Raw genomic sequence first — 17084 nt, 5'->3', positions numbered from 1 at the left:
GTGGATTCCGGATGGTTAACAGATCAGATTTTGGACTTAAGGAAGTTGGAAAATTCTGGTTGTTGGTGTAACCGCTTCTGCGGAACCTTCATTGCAGAAGCGACCTCACAGAAGCGAGGCAGCAGGTGCGAAGAAATTCCCGCACCTGCGTGATTGCAGATGCAACCCAGTTTTTGGAGATCAATTTTGCGGTCCATTTTGCGTGCCGCACATCAACTCTGCGATCGTAGACTTGGAATCAGAGGGTCCATTTTCTGATTTTTATAACCCGATCCCATTTTGATAAATAGCCTTTGGGGCTCATTTTGAAGGCAAAAATCTAATATTTTTAGAGAGAAATGAGAGTGTTCTAGAGAGAGGAAGAAGCTCAAGTGCTTTGTTCATCAAGATCTTGTCCAAGCTTTGAAATCTAACAAAGAAATTTCACAAGATCTTCATTCAAGAGGTAAGGTTCTAACCCTTGTCTACAATTTCGAGTTTGGGGTAAAAGATGGGTGATTGGAAGTATGATTCTTGGGTGTGAGAGTATTATGTATATATGCATGTACCAATAAGGTTTGTGGGAAGATTGTTGAGCTCAAATGGGTAAAGATTGGGTTGTAATGTGAAAGAAATCTTGTGGATGAACCTTGTAACCAATTTGCACATCTAGTATTTGATAAAATGCTCAAATGAGCTGAAACCATGAATCTCTCCCTAATTATGGTTCAATTTTATTATATCTCTAGTTGATTGGAATTTCTAGAAGTGTTGGGACGTTGTGGTAATCTAAGGGATGTTCAAGTAAGGTATGTTGGCTAAACTCCTCTCTTAGAATTGAATCCCACGGTATTCATGTAATTTATGCAAGTCCCGAGTTGTTCATTATAAAATTGGCTATTTCGAATAAGCTTGTGTTGAAAGATATATGTTCAATATGTATCCCAAATGCTTTTATGATGTTATGTTATCATTTTAGAATGTGTTCAAGTATAGGATGTGCATTAAAAATGTTTCGACTTCAAGTCAAGTTCAAACGAAGGCTATTATGCCAAATTTTGTTAAAAATCTCTATGTGCCTAAGACTCTTAATTGCTCACATGTGTACTAAAAACCTTGATTTGAAATGCCTTGTTGTTTTTGATGATGATGATGTTTGAAAGTGAAAACGGTGAGCTTGAAATACTACATACAGCCGACGTGCCAAGAATGATTTTTTAATTGTGGCCACTAGTGCCAATGAAATGAAAATATGTGAAAGAAATATGAAACGAGATGATTGGTAGAAAAGGATGATGTCGATCCACACATCATTGTGGTGAGACGGCCTAGCCGATCGGGTCGTGATCGGACGACATGCCGCACACATGGTGGTAATTGTGCTGGAAATTATGATTGTGGTTGATGTCTCGGATGAGACGGCCTAGCCGATTGTAAACAGTGGAATATTGGTACTAAAGATCTCCCAACTTAAGATATGAAAATTTATTTGAACACTGTCTTTGTCCTAACTTGAGGTTTGATGTTGTTTGAGGCTTCCACTGATATTATGATTATTCTTTCTTGTATTATTAATCATTCTATTAAGAGGGTGTTTTATCATTCATACTAGTACTATTCCATATGTACTAACGTCCCTTTTGCCGGGGGCGCTGCATCTTCAATGGATGCAGGTGGTTCCACAGCAGGACATATTGATCAGTGATAGTGGTACACCCTCTTCCCAGCTGACTTGGTTAGCCCCACTTCATTTCGGGGTCATGTATCCTTTGTTCCTTGTATATTGTGTTTGAGGTATAGCCGGGGCCTTATTGCCGGCACTATCATAGTACTCTTTTGTATCTATTAGAGGCTCCGTAGATATAGTGTGGGTTGTATATTAGTGCTGGGGAAGTCAAACAAGTTATGTTGTGTTTGAATTACTTGTTCCACTTCAGACCATGAAAATGTGTGTAATTTGAGACTTTAAAATGAAGTAACTAATGGTAATGAATTGGTATTTCATACATGATCTCCTTATTGTCTAATTAACGAAAATATGTATTCTCTTTATTCATAAGTGAGTTTGGATAGAAAGTATCTAACATGCTTGCTTGACCGGGTTCACACGGTTGAGCACCGGTCGCGCTCCTCGAGTTCAGGGCATGACAAACTTGGTATCAGAGCCTAAGGTTTTAAAGTGTCTTAGGATGTCTCGGAGCTGTGTCTAGTAGATTCATTCTTATCGGTGTGTTGTTGACCACATCTATAATGAGGAGGCTACTTGGGCATTTAGGAACAATACCCTTCTTTGATGTTCTAGATCGTGCGATAAAGCTGATTGTAAGATTGTTCCTCATTTAACTTGTGCGTTGCTCTAATTTTCAGTACATGGCACCTAAGAAGAAGGAAAGAACTGGCCAGAGAGCCAATGTCACCCAGGAGTGGCAGTTAATCCTATACTTGGTGATGCGGGTGAGCACACTAGGATTGAGGATAATTCCCCAACTACTACACTGCCTGATTCTACTACTCCTGCTCAGAATGCACCAGCTCCTATGCCCATTAAGGGTGCATCGATTCCTCTAACTGATATTCCAGTTCCACCTCCAGCCTCAGCTTTCGGTCCCAGTGTTTCTGATGGGGACCTTAGGGGAGCCATACAAATATTGGCTCAGATAGTGGCTTCCCAGGACCATAGATCGAATATTGCACCTACTTCTTCCAGCCTACTAAGGGATTCTTCTAGTTCCAGGGTGAACAAGTTTCTTCAGTTAGATCCTCCAGTGTTCATGGGTACTAACCCAGAGGAGGACCCCAGGACTTCATTGATGAGATGCACAAGACTCTCCGAGTTATGCATGCTGCTAAGATAGAGGCAGTGGAGTTGTCCTCCTACCGCCTGAAATAGGTGGCATATTCTTGGTTTGAGCAATGGGAGAAGTCCCATGAGCAGGGGAGCCCTCTGGTGAGGTGGGGTAAGTTTGTCGATGCCTTAATTGATCATTTCTTTCTTGCCGAGACTAATAAGGCCCATGCCGCTGAGATTGAGAGTACGAGGCAAGGTATCCTGAGTGTGTGGGAGTACCATATGAGATTCGCGCACCTGCCCAAGTATGCTATTTACATGTTGCCCACTATGGAGAATAGAGTGCGCCGGTTTGTGCTGGGCCTTAGTCCCTTGGTAATTAATGAGGCTGCTACAACTGCCTTGAATTATGATATGAACTATGAGAAGATGGTGGCATTCGTTCAAGCCACAGAGACACGCAAATTGAAGAACAAAATAGAGCCAGAGGGTAGCAATAAGGCCCAGTCCGCGGGCAACTTTGGTGGTTCTTCTGGTGGAGGCAGGTCAGTATTCAAGGGAGGGTCGTCAGGGCCATCTCAGTCCTTTGCTCAGTCTTTGGTTAGTGCACCGCCATTAGGGCCCAGTCAGCAGCAGTGGAGCCGTTTCAGGCCCAATTAGGGAAACATGGGCTCCTACCAGCAGGGTCGGCATGGTGGTAGATTCCAGCAGCAACGGAGGCCCCCATGCCCTAGGTACAGAAAGATTCACTTAGGAATATGCTACATGGATTTACCCATATGCTATGGGTGCGGATTGAGGGGACATTTAGAGATATTATCGTTCGTCCCGTTAGGGTGCGGGCAGGGGCACCGCACAGCCAACCAGTTCTGCAGCTACTACATCCTCAGTACCTCCTCCAGCTCGAGGCACTCCAACACCCACAGGGCATGGTGCAGCTAAGGGTGGAGCACATAGTTCGGGAGGATCAATCCATTTCTATGCTATGAGGGGTCGCCAAAATTCAGAGGCTTCTCCAGATGTTGTCACATATATATTAACTGTCCAATCTCATGATGTGTATGCTCTTATAGATCCCGGTTCCACTTTGTCATATGTCACTCCTTATGATACTATGGAATTTGGGATAGAACCGGAACAGCTTCATGAGTCGTTCTCTGTATCTACTCTAGTTGGTGAGTCTATTTTGGCTGTGTGGGTTTATAGGGATTGTGTTGTCACGTTGCGTGGTTGGGACACCATGACCGATGTCACTGAATTAGGGATGGTCGATTTTGATGTAATAATGGGGATGGACTGGCTTTATTCATGTTTTGCCAAGCTTGATTGCCGAACCAGGACCGTTAGGTTCGAATTTCCAAATGAGCCAGTTATTGAGTGGAAGGGGGATGATGTGGTGCCGAAGGGTAGGTTTATTTCTTACCTTAAGGCCACGAAGATGATCAACAAGGGGTGTATTTGCCATTTGTTCCGGGTTAAAGACACTGATGCTGGGGCATCTACACTTGAGTCTATGCCAATTGTGAATGCATTTTCAGAGGTCTTTCCAGAAGAGCTCCATGGGATCCCACCAGACAGGGAGATTGATTTTGGGATTGATGTGATGCCATGCATACAACCTATATCTATTCCACCCTACAGGATGGCACCGATAGAATTGAAAGAACTAAAGGAACAATTGAAGGATTTATTATAGAAGGGTTTCATCCGACCGAGTGTGTCGCCTTGGGGCACACTGGTTCTCTTTGTAAGGAAGAAGGATGGGTCACTAAGAATGTGTATCGACTATCGGCAGCTCAACAAGGTCACAATCAAGAATAAGTACCCACTGCCAAGGATAAATGATTTATTTGACCAATTGTAGGGTGCTAAGTACTTCTCCAAAATTGATTTATGATCCGGGTATCACCAATTGAAGATCAGGGAGCAGGATGTTCAGAAAATATCTTTTAGAACCCGATATGGGCACTTTGAATTTTTGGTGATGTATTTTGGGATAACGAATTCCCCTACGGCATTCATAGATCTTATGAATTGAGTCTTCAAGCCTTTTCTTGACTCTTTTATGATAATGTTCAGTGACGATATTCTTGTATAATCACGAAGTCGAGAAGACCATGTTGATCATCTCAGGGTAGTTCTGCAAATCTTACATCGGCACAAGTTATATGCAAAATTTTCAAAGTGTGAATTTTGGCTTGAATCTGTCACAATCTTGGGTCATGTTGTCTTTATTGAAGGAATTAAGGTTGATCCTCAGAAGATTGCAGCAGTGAAGAATTGGCCGAGGCCTACCACTCCAATAGACATTCATAGTTTTTTAGGCTTAGCTGGGAATTACAAAAATTTTATGGAGGGGTTCTCTACTATTGCCTCTCCGTTTACTAAATTAACGCAGAAGGCAATTAAGTTCCAATGGTCCGATGCTTACGAAAGGAGCTTCCATGAGTTAAAAGCAAGATTGACTACAACACCGGTGTTGACCCTACCAGAGGGTACAAATGGGTTTGTAGAATATTGTGATGGTTCGAGAATCGGACTTGAGTGTTTATTGATGCAACATAGCAAGGTGATCGCATATATGCTTCTAGGCAACTCAAATATCATGAGAAGAACTATCCCATGCATGACTTAGAACTTGCAGCGGTGGTATTTGCATTGAAAATTTGGCGCCATTATTTATATGGGGTCCATGTGGATATATTCACGGACCATAAGAGACTTCAATATATTTTCAAGCAGAAGGAATTGAATCTGAGGCAGAGAAGATGGCTTGAGTTACTCAAGGACTACGACATTGATATTCTATATCATCCGAGGAAGTCTAATGTTGTGGCGGATGCTCTTAGCCGGAAATCTATGTGTAGTTTGGCTCACTTGGAGGCATATCAAAGGCTGTTGGCCAAGGAGGTTCATCGGTTGGCTAGTTTGGGAGTTCGTCTTGCGGATTCTAGTGAAGGAGGAGTGATTGTGCAAAATAGGGCTGAATCATTGCTTGTTGTGGAAGTCAAGGAAAAGCAATACAATGACCCATTGTTGGCATAATTGAAAGAGGGGATTCATAAACATAAGACCATGGCCTTTTCTCTTGGCATGGGTAATGGTACACTAAGGTACCAAGGGCGTTTATGTGTTCCAAATGTAGATGGTCTTCGGGAGAGAATCATGATCGAGGCTCACACCTCTAGGTATTCCGTGCACCCGGGCTCTACAAAAATGTATCATGATCTTAAGAAAGTCTATTGGTGGAATGATATGAAGAGGAGTGTGGCAGAATTTGTGGCGCGATGTCCAAATTGTCAGCAAGTGAAGGTCGAACACCAAAGGCTAGGTGGGTTGGCACAGAATATATAAATTCCAATGTGGAAGTGGGAAATGATTAATATGGACTTTGTGGTAGGACTACCTCTCACTTCTCGTAAGTTTGACTCGATTTGGGTGATTGTGGATCGACTCACGAAATCAGCACACTTTTTGCCGGTTAAGGCTACCGACCTAGCAAAATAGTATGCTCAGTTGTATATCAAAAAAATAGTCAGGTTGCATGGTACTCTAGTTTCTATCATTTCTGATCGGAGGGCATAGTTCACGGCTAATGTTTGGAAGAAATTTCAGCAAGGTTTGGGTAATCAGGTGAATCTTAGTACAACCTTTCATCCACAGACCGATGGGCAGGCAGAGCAGACTATTCAGACGCATGAGGATATATTGTATGCTTGTGTTCTTGACTTCAAAGGTAGCTGGGATGATCATTTTCCACTCATAGAATTTGCCTACAATAATAGTTATCATGCTAGCATTCAGATGGCACCATTCGAGGCTTTATATGGTAGGAAATGTAGATCTTCCATTGGGTGGTTCGATATTGGGGAAGCAGAGTTGATAGGACAGGACCTCGTGCATCAGGATATGGAGAAGGTTAAGATCATTAAGGAGCGGTTGAAAACTGCTCAGAGTCATCAGAAGTCCTATTCGGATGTTTGTCGTAGGGATTTGGAGTTCAAGGAAGATGATTAGGTATTCTTGAAGGTTTCCCCCATGAAGGGTGTAATGAGATTTGGTAAGAAAGAGAATTTGAGTCCGAGGTATGTCGGACCGTACATAATCATTCATAGGATTGGTGAGGTGGCGTACAAGCTTGAGCTACCACCTGAGATGTCATTAGTGCACCTGGTATTTTATGTGTCTATGTTGAAGAAAGTAGTTGGAGACCCGACACTCATTGTTCTGGTTGAGACTATTGAGGTTAATGAGGAATTGACTTATGAAGAGATTCCAGTTTCTATTATTGATCGGCAAGTCCAAAAGTTGAGAAATAAAGAAATTGCCTCCGTGAAAGTGTTATGGCGAGACCAACAGGTTGAAGAGGACACCTGGGAGGCCGAGGAAGAAATTAAGAAGAAGTACCCTTATTTGCTTAAATAGCTATGTAATCGTTCTATGAAATTTTTTTCCTATTAATTACGTATCATTTGTACAGCTTATGCTAAGGGTGTTCCTTTTCCGGTTATATATTACTTATAAGGCCATGGTTAGTGTTGTTTTTATGTATATTGTGTCATTGAATTATGTATATGTTGTTAGGATTGGTTTCTAAGATTCTCTGACAGGTGGATAGGCCTAGTTACCCGGGAGACTCTGGTAAAAGTTTTGGAAATTGAGGGAGTTAGTCAAAAATTTGGAACTGCTTTTGTATGTTATAGAAACTGAGTCATATTGGGTGCTAATGGTGAATTTTGATCCTCATTCGAGGACTAATGATCCTAGGTGGGGGAGAATGTAAGGCCCCGTAAAATGTTACCTAAAACTCGGGATTTCGTGGTGCCGGGGTAGACCTATGATGGCATCGGGTCATTCGCCTTGGCAGGATTATATATCATACTCTCATGGGAGCGGGCCGTTCGCCTCGGCAATATAATAGATGTATCTATGATTCGTGCCGTTCGACCCTCGACAGCACACATATTATGATGGGATCGGGTCGTACGCCTCGGCATTTCTATAAAATACTCTTATGGAATCGTGCGTAATATTTGACAAGAAGCCATTGTATCTGTAAGTTTTCCTGATTTGAACTGTGACGACCTATCTAGTGAGGTCCCTTTTATACATATACTCCGGTTGAGGAGGTAACTGCTAACTGAGAGCTTGAGTTTATTGTTGAGAGGAGGATTGTACCACGTATTCATACTTGTTTATTTTGTTTGTTTACTCTGCCTCACATCTATTTACTCCCTACCATATTCGATTTATTGAACCACTAGTAAGTGTCGAAGTCGACCCCTCGTCACTACTTCTTCGGGGTTAGGCTAGATACTTACTAGGTACGCGTTGATTTGCGTACTCATGCTACACTTGCTGCACTTATTGTGCAGGTATATATATGTTTCCGGTGGTCCTCTAGGTGCAGAGGCGCGGCTATTACTTGGACCTTACAGTGAGCTGCATTCCATGTTATGATCCGCATCATACAGAGTCTCCATCAGAGTTATTTATATTCTCATGTCTAACTTGTATTCCAGACGGATGTTGTATTTTTATTGTGCTCCTTAGTAGATGCTCATGCACTTGTGACACCGGGTTTTGGGGGTTCCTATTGGTTGTTCATTATTGTAATTCACGTAAATATTATCATTTTACCCTATAAATTCTATTTTATACTATGCAATTAATGGAAATTATGATTTCGGAAATAATAAAATGAGTAATTAAGTTGATCAATCACCGTTGGCTTGCATGACAGCAAGGTTAGGCACCATCACGACCTATAGTGAATTTTGGGTCGTGACATACCCAATACTTTTCATGTGTTTTCAACATCAAATTTAAGATTTTTACGATAGAAATTAGGGAATTGGGTAGAAATTGGAAATTTTTTAAAATTGAGATTTAGACCTCAAATTGAGGTCAGATTATGAAAAAAATCACATAACCAGGCTCGGGGGTAAATTGATAATCGGTTTTTGGTCCAAATCTCAAGTTTTGACCAAGCGGGCCTAGGATTGATTTTTGTTGACTTTTTCCAAATTCATTAAAGATTGAATCTTTTTCACTCGTGAGCAGTTTCTAAAGCTTATTTTGAATTATTTGAACCATATTTTTCTATATTTGACTGGTTTAGAGGCTAAATATAAAGGAAAGGTTGTGGTTGAGTGTTGATTTGATTGCGGAAAGAGGTAAGTGGTGTGCCTAACTTTGACTTGAGGGAATTAGGACTTGATTGGTTTAATTGCTACTTGATTTATGTGTAGGACGGCGTATATACAAAGTGACAAGTGTATATGCATAGTCGCAGGTTAAGCATGCAGGTTGGGATATTTATTTATTTATTGTTTTCAATTATTTCTTGCCTTGTTTAATTCACGTTATTAATTGTTAAATTCTTTAATTGTTAATTGCACTTACTTGTTGAATTCATGCCTTTATTTGTTACATTCATGCCTTTATCCATTACATGGTGGGATGGGGTTGCACGCCATAACGGATTTGATGTGTTGTAAGTTGTTTGTGGCTGTAGAGATTGTTCTCAGTATTGTGTGTAACGACTCGATCGATCATTTTGAGCAATTTGCATATCGCTCGATAGTTTGAGGGCATGAGTAGCTCCGTATGATGTCTAATGACTTGTGTGAATCGTCGATTTTGGTTTTCAGGTTATTCGAAATCGATTTGGAAGAACGAATTTCATGATTGAAGCTTTAAGTTAGAAGAGTTGACTAAGTTTGACTTTTTAGTATTTGACCTTGGATTAGAGTTTTGATAGTTTCGTTAGACCCGGATGGTGATTTTGGACTCGAGCATCTTCCCGGATTTGCATTTGGATATTTCTAAAAGGTTTCAGCACTAATTGGAGAAAGTTCAAAATTTGAAGGTTTGGAAAGTTCATAAGTTTGACCGAGAGTTGACTTTGAGGATATCAGATTCAGATTGTGGTTCTAGGTATTGGAATATCTTTGTTATGTCATTTGAGACTTGTGTATAAAATTTGGGTTCATTCCGGTTTGATTTGATATGTTTCGGCACGAGTTTTGGAAGTTGAAAGTTCAAAGTTCATTTAAGTTTGAATTGTGGCACGATTCGTCGTTTTGATGTTGTTATGTGTGATTTGAGGCCTCGAATAAATCCGTATTATGTTATAGGACTTGTTTGTATATTCGGGCGGGGTCCTGAGTGGCTAGGATAAGTTTCGGACGGGGTCCCGAGTGGCTCGGATAAGTTTCGGACGGGGTCTCAAATAGCTCGGGTAAGTTTCAGACGGGGTTAAGATAAATTTTGGACTAAGTTGAATTTTCTGGGGCTGCTGGTTCTGGTATCCTGCACGCACGACTGGTATTGCGCAGGTGTGATAGTCGTAGAAGCGAGACCATGAGTGCAGAAGTGAACAACATTGTTGGGCAGGAGGCCGTAAATGCGGAGTTTTCTTCGCATCTGCGAAAGCGTAGATGCAGACATTCTATCACAGGAGCGAAAATTGGATGTTGGTGAGGGGTCGCAAATGCGGCAATTTTTGCGCAGAAGCGCAACTGCAGAAGCGGGAAATGATCGTAGAAGCGATAGCTGCTGAGTTTGGGCCTGTTCATAGAAGTGAAGGCTCAGTCAGAGACGTGAGTCCGCAGAAGTGGAAATTGGTTCACAAATGCGAACAATACTGGGCAGATTCTATATATTTCGAGTTTTGGTTCTTTTACCATATTTTGAGATTTGGGGCTCGGATTGAGGCGATTTTTAAAGTGATTTTCACTACATGAATTGGGGTAAGTGTTCTACACTCGATTTTGATTATATTTCATGAATCTATCTTCGTTTTTGGTAATTGGATTATGATTTTTTAAGAGAAATTGGGGGGGGGGGGGGGGGGGGGTTTATTTAAAGTTTCATAGAATGAATATTTTGGGTTTTAAAAATCGATTCGGATCGAATTTAAGTGAAACTAGTATGGTTGGACTCATAATTGAATGAATTGTCGGATTTTGTGAGTTTCATCTGGTTCTGAGGTGCGGGCCCGGATTTGACATTTTAGTTGACTTTGGGCTTTTGATTTAAGGTTCGACCTTCATCGATTGGGTTTGTTCCCTTTGGCATTATTTGATGTTCTTGACTTACTTCTGGCTAGTTTCGAGCAATTCGGAGGTCAGTACACGCAAGATGGAATTTCTGGAGCATCGTTTGGCTCGCTCGATATTGAATTTGGCTTGTTCGAGGTAAGTAACACTTCTAAACTTGGTGCCGATGGTATGGACCCCTGAATATATGTGATATGTGTTTTGTGTTGAGGTGATGCACATGCTAGGTGATGGGCGTGTGGGTGTGCACCGTGTGAATTGTGACTTGGACTATTTTTGTGGTACTGTGTAGTTACCTAATCTTATTTGTATCTATGTAATCTCTATGTGCTAGAGTAATTGAGCTGTGATCCATGTTAGAAACCATGTCTAGGCTATATGCTTATCCTGTTGGGACCCACTGAGGTCATTTCTGCTGTTGAGTTATTTGCTTACATTGCAATTACATACTCAATCATATGCATTCGTTTGCATTTCATATCTTAGTCTCTGTTACCATTTATTGATACATCACATCATCATTTAGGGTTGATTTTCATGACATTGTGAGCTCGAGAGACTGGCGAGTTTGATGACTGAGTGAGGCCGAGGGCCTGATTATTAGGATATTGATGGAAACGGGTTGTACGCCGCATCAGGTATTATTGTTTCATGATGGGATCGGGTTGCACGCCGCAGCAGAAATTATTGATTTATGCCATGATTGGCTTATTATAGCTTGAGCTGGATCTGCCCCTCCGGAGTCTGCACACCCAGAGTGAGCGCAGTTGCTATTGATTTTGGGTTGGATCTTCCTTGTACAGTATCGAGTGCGAGTGCCGAGTCACTAGGAGGATTGAGTGACTGTGAGGATTGAGTAATTGGGAGGACTGAGTGCATTGATACTCCGAGAGTATGCACATGGCTTTATCACCGCATTGCATTACAGTTGGCATACATACTTGACATACAGGCATAGAGATGTATTTCCTCATGCTGTATAGTATAGTGACACTCATGACATTCACATGCACATTGACATGTAGGCATAGAGATGTACTTCCCTCATGCCATCTAATAATGAGACTTCTTAACTGTTGTTGAAGATTTTTAGGAAAAATCAAAGTTTTCAAACTTACTCATATTTTTGGTATTTCCGGTGAAAGATTTGGGATTTACTATTATACTTGAAAAGAATGCCTATTTTTCGTAACTGTGAAAGAGTTGAGCATCATGTCATTGAGTTATTTCTTGTACCAATTTTATTATATTATTATGAATTATTGCTGGTTATTGGATTTGGACTGTGACCCTTGTCCCAGCTCGTCACTACTTTCAACCTAAGGTTAGGTTTGTTACTTATTGAGTAAATAGGGTCTATTGTACTCATACTACACTTAAGCACCTTGCGTGCAGATGTTTGATGTTGATGTTGATGTGTATTACGGGAGCTGGATTTGAAGATGTACTCACGTTCTGGTCATAGCTGCCTCTTGATCTTGGTAGATTTAGAATTTTAATCTGTTCATGTATATTTTAAACAGATGATGTATTTTATTTCATACTAGCTTTGTAAATTTCTAAAGCTCATGACGTGCACTACCACTCCTTGGGAATTATTTGGATAATAGTTCCATTGTATTACCATTCTTCTCTTAATGAATCTCATTTGAATTGGTTTATTGTTAACTGGCTTACCTAGCGGGTTAGGTTAGGTGCCATCACGGCTAGTTGGATTTTGGATCGTGACAAATTAGTATCAGAGCTCTAGGTTCATAGGTTCTACGAGTCATGATCAAATGCATAGCAGAGTCCATGAATGAGGTGCGAGATGTGATTTCTGTGTGCTAATGATGGGCCAATCTAGAGGACTTAAGGCCGGGTTTTGACTGTAGCTTGAGCACGGGGATTTCAGTTGTGTGAGCACGTGATTTTGGACTTATATGTCCGGTAGTGTCCCTATGAGTGGAATTTGTGGCTGGATGGCTAAATGATGAGTATGATGTTACTGCGTGATGTATCAAATGGTTTGAATATGACGGGAAGAGTTTTCTTGGGATGTGAAAAGGATTATTGGGTGCTTGGTTTTGTTTTGGATGTGACGTATAGTCTCGAGTATGAGTGTATTGAAGGATCTTTCTTGTTGTTTAACTGTGGAATGAATTAGATTCTCATGTCTTGTTGATGAGTTCAGACTCAGGAAGATTAAGTGATTGCGTAGTAGTAGTGGTTATGAAAGGGTATAGAGAGATGTCAGTTTGAGGCTAAGCAGGTGGGTTATAAGCTGCGGGGTAATCTACGGATGTGTGATCCTTATGATGTTATGTGGAGGCTTTCTTTTCTACCAGTGGGTTATATTTGTGCGATTTGAGTTTGGATCGGTTGTAATAGTTGACCTGACCGCCACGAGGATGAATGTGAGGTTTGCAGATGATTTGAGGTATTAGATGGTTTGTGTTACATGAGCTTATGAAGGATTTAGTTGAATCTCACTATGGTATTATGACAGTAATGGAGTATGGTTATTGTAAGATATCAGATGTTTTATTCAATGGCTTTGAGCCAAGTGGGGGAGTCTGCTATCGACGAGTTGATTGCACGATTATGTGTTGTATTGGTTTTGGTCTGAGGCATACTTTTGAATCAGTTATGACTTGCATAGGTTGAGATCGAGGATGACTCGAGTAAGGGAATTTCTGTATACAGGTTATATTACACTCTATGGGTATATAAGAATCATGGAATGATTGAGTTGTTATTCATGAAGGAAGTAGTGCGCATTGAGTAGGAATTTGCTCAGTTGCGTTAAGGCGGGGTTACTTCTTTGGCTATTGTCGTTCTAATGGGGCACAAGTCGTCCTCTCCATTTGGGCAGTGCAATCGAGATGTGAGCAGAGTAGATGACTCTCGAGAAGGTTCTAATGGGTTCAAGATTTATATGTAAAAATTGAGAATTTTTCGGATTTGTATATGGCTAGAACCTGAGATTTACATTGGATGGTGTCGATACTTGCGGTATTTCTATATCATTATGGATTATGCCTTTCAGTATCAGGAAGGTGAAGGAAATGACTTTAGACTCACAGAAGGTCTCTTCAGAGTAGGTGTCTCAGTTGTAGTACCTTTGGGATGCTTAAGAGGGAATACAATGACTTATGGGCCTTGGGGCGATGTAGTTTTATGCTAGGATCTCTTGTGGTGAGCTTTGGGTAAGGATCGTGATGTTCTGGCAAGGGGAAGTGTCAACTTGAGGGTAATTCGGAAGGAACTCGGAAAAATAGGATAGTTTAGGAGTAGGTTGGATCAGCACGGTAATGGATAGGATCGTTTCTTTGGGTACTTATGATGTGGTGAGTTTCTACAGGTATTTTATGGCAATATTCTTGGGTTTGGCAACTCGCGTGGCTTGGTTGAGTTAGAGAGATTCAGTTATGATGATTTTGTTATGCGTAAATGGGTTTCTAAGAGTTTTTGATGGTTTCTACCACGATTTGAGATGGATATTTCCTACCGGTGTTAGGAGAATGTTGTGTACTGTGATTTTCACCTGGATGATATCAAATGGAGGGTTTTCGGCTGACCAGGTATGTATTCTTCTTGTGACTCAGAGTTGATTATGAGGTTCTCGTACTTTTCATATGATGGTATGATAGATGAGGTGTGGGTTGAGATGGGGATTTGCATGTGCAAGTATACGATTCAGTTCTAAAAGGAAGATCATGAGTTTATGCAGCATAATGATTTCGGATACTGGCACTAATTGGTATTACCTAAGTAGAGTATATATTCAAAAGGCACAATATGTTTTGACTTACGGATGCTTCATTGGTATTGCGGTACTCGCTTGGTTGATTGACTGCTGATATTCAGATTTTGCTATGTGGTACGGAAGAATTATAGAAGTATTCCTCGCGGGATGATCGTGTATGAGAGATGTGTTAGACATTCGGGCAGTAGAGCTGGGATCAGATATGGTGACTCGTATGTTCTATGGATTTGGAGACCGGGAGTTCTCAGAAGCAGACCGTTTCATGGTCGTGGAGTGTGAAAATGTGGCCAAAGCTAGCCAGATGATGGTATGCATTATGGTTAGGTCATTATGGACTTTCGGAGGGTTATTTATCTATTTGTGGATGACCAGAGTTGATTTGGGGCCCATTGGTAGGCCCAATGAGGATGTGTATTCTACATCGAGTCGGATTAGTTGACTACGTACTGCTATTGTTGAGGGATGTGCTATTCGGTTAGAGTTGAGCTTATTCGTGTTCTGATATGATCTATGTGTTCCTCCTCTATGCTACGAGGGGTTATGATTTGTTGGTTATATGCACACATGGTGCGGTTCTGTTTGGGCCTTATAGTGAAATTCGAGCGAGATGTTGATTGGGGGTGTGGAATGGTTGATTGCGCCTTGGTTATGGTCGTTTCCTGTTGTGGTATACTGTATTGTTTGCTTTTTCATGGTTATGGCCATGCACTTTGTGTACTTGATGTCAAATTGCGTGTGGTTGTTGATTTGGAGCATTGTGGCTTGAGGTATTTCATATGGACCAGTGTTTGGATGGGGTCATGCATTACAGTGGAACTATGTTGAGATATGATCCTTTGTGTTAGATTAGTATGTCTTGGTTTTACTATGTATGATGGGTTTATAGCATTGCGGGTGTGGTGGTACTTATTGAGTTTGTGGTACGGTCCTTTCATTTGAGTCATTTCCTATTTTTGGGTGCATTTGAATTGTTGTGTATTGGTGCACGGATTGCAAGGTTTGTGGCTCTAGGTTGAATTGGTGTGGAATGTCAATAGGGCGGTTGTATTTGATAAGATGAGGCTGTCAGACCTAGAATGGGTGCTATCAAATTTGGTTGCGGTATATTTGGAAGGATAATGTCATTGATCGGCTTAGAAATTGGCTATAGTTCTTGTCGAAGGAGAGAGAACTCCATGGTTTGTTGATCTGATAAATGGTTACGAGTTTCTTTCATCATCGACAGTGTACGAAGGTTATAGAATGGGGTTTTGTTCGATATGAGGTTTATTACCGGTATTGGGTTGTTTTGAGCAGCTACTGTGATCAAAAGTTATTTCTATGAGTATTGGAGTTATGTGGTATATCATGTGATTGTGTCTTCGGTTATAGTTATGGCTTGATGCAGTTTGTTCAGGCTTATACGGTGTGTAGATGCGAGATTCGGGTCTTATAGGAAATTTTGGATGTTGGAAATTGGATTCTAAGGTTTATGGGCTAAAGTTGAATTAAGGATCTTCATTTAGGTAGTGTCGTCGGGCTTATATGGATTAGGGTTACGTGGGATCACCCTCGGGTATGTGCATGGTAAGGTTACACGGCAGTTTGATGGCTTTGGAATGACTCTGGGCACGTTCGAGGACGAACGTATATTTAAGTGGGGGAGAATGTAACGATCCGACCAACCGTTTTGAGAAATTTGTACTTCGCTCGGTAGTTTGAGGGCATGAGTAGCTCTGTATGATATATTATGACTTGTGTGAATCATCGGTTTTGGTTTTCAGGTTATTCGGAATTGATTTGGAAGAATGGATTGCATGATTGAAACTTTAAGTTGGAAGAATTGACCAAGTTTGACTTTTTAGTCTTTGACGTCGAATTGGTGTTTTGATGGTTACATTAGGCCCGGATGGTGATTTTGGACTCGATCGTATGCCCGGATTTGCATTTGGATATTTCTAGAAGGTTTCGGCACTAATTGGCAAAAGTTGGAAATTTAAAAATTTGGAAAGATCATAAGTTTGACCGAGAGTTGACCTTGAGGATATCAGATTCGGATTGTGGTTCCGGAAATTGGAATAGCTTCGTTATGTCATTCGAGACTTGTTTGCAAAATTTGGAATCATTCCGAGTTGATTTGATATGTTTCGGCGCGAGTTTTGAAAGTTGAAAGTTGAAAGTTCATTTATGTTTGATGTGGTACGATTCATCGTTTCATTGTTGTAATGTGTGATTTGAGGCCTCGAGTAAGTCCATATTATGTTATAGGACTTGTTGGTATATTCAGACGGGGTCCCGAGTGGCTCGGTTAAGTTTCGGACACGATTCAGATAATTTTTGGACTAAGTTGAATTTTCTGGGACTGTTGGTTCTGGTGTTCCGCACTAGAGACTGGTATTGCGCAGGTACGATGGTCGAAGAAGCGAGACCATGAGAGCATAAGTGAAGAGCACTACTGGGCAGGAGGCCGAAATGCGGAGTTTTCTTCGCATCTGCGAAGGCGCAGATGCGGACATTCTATCGCAGA

This window comes from Nicotiana tomentosiformis, chromosome 6, assembly GCF_000390325.3.
Source record: "Nicotiana tomentosiformis chromosome 6, ASM39032v3, whole genome shotgun sequence".
Taxonomy (NCBI): domain Eukaryota; kingdom Viridiplantae; phylum Streptophyta; class Magnoliopsida; order Solanales; family Solanaceae; genus Nicotiana; species Nicotiana tomentosiformis.
Note: the sequence above shows the minus strand (reverse complement) of the source record.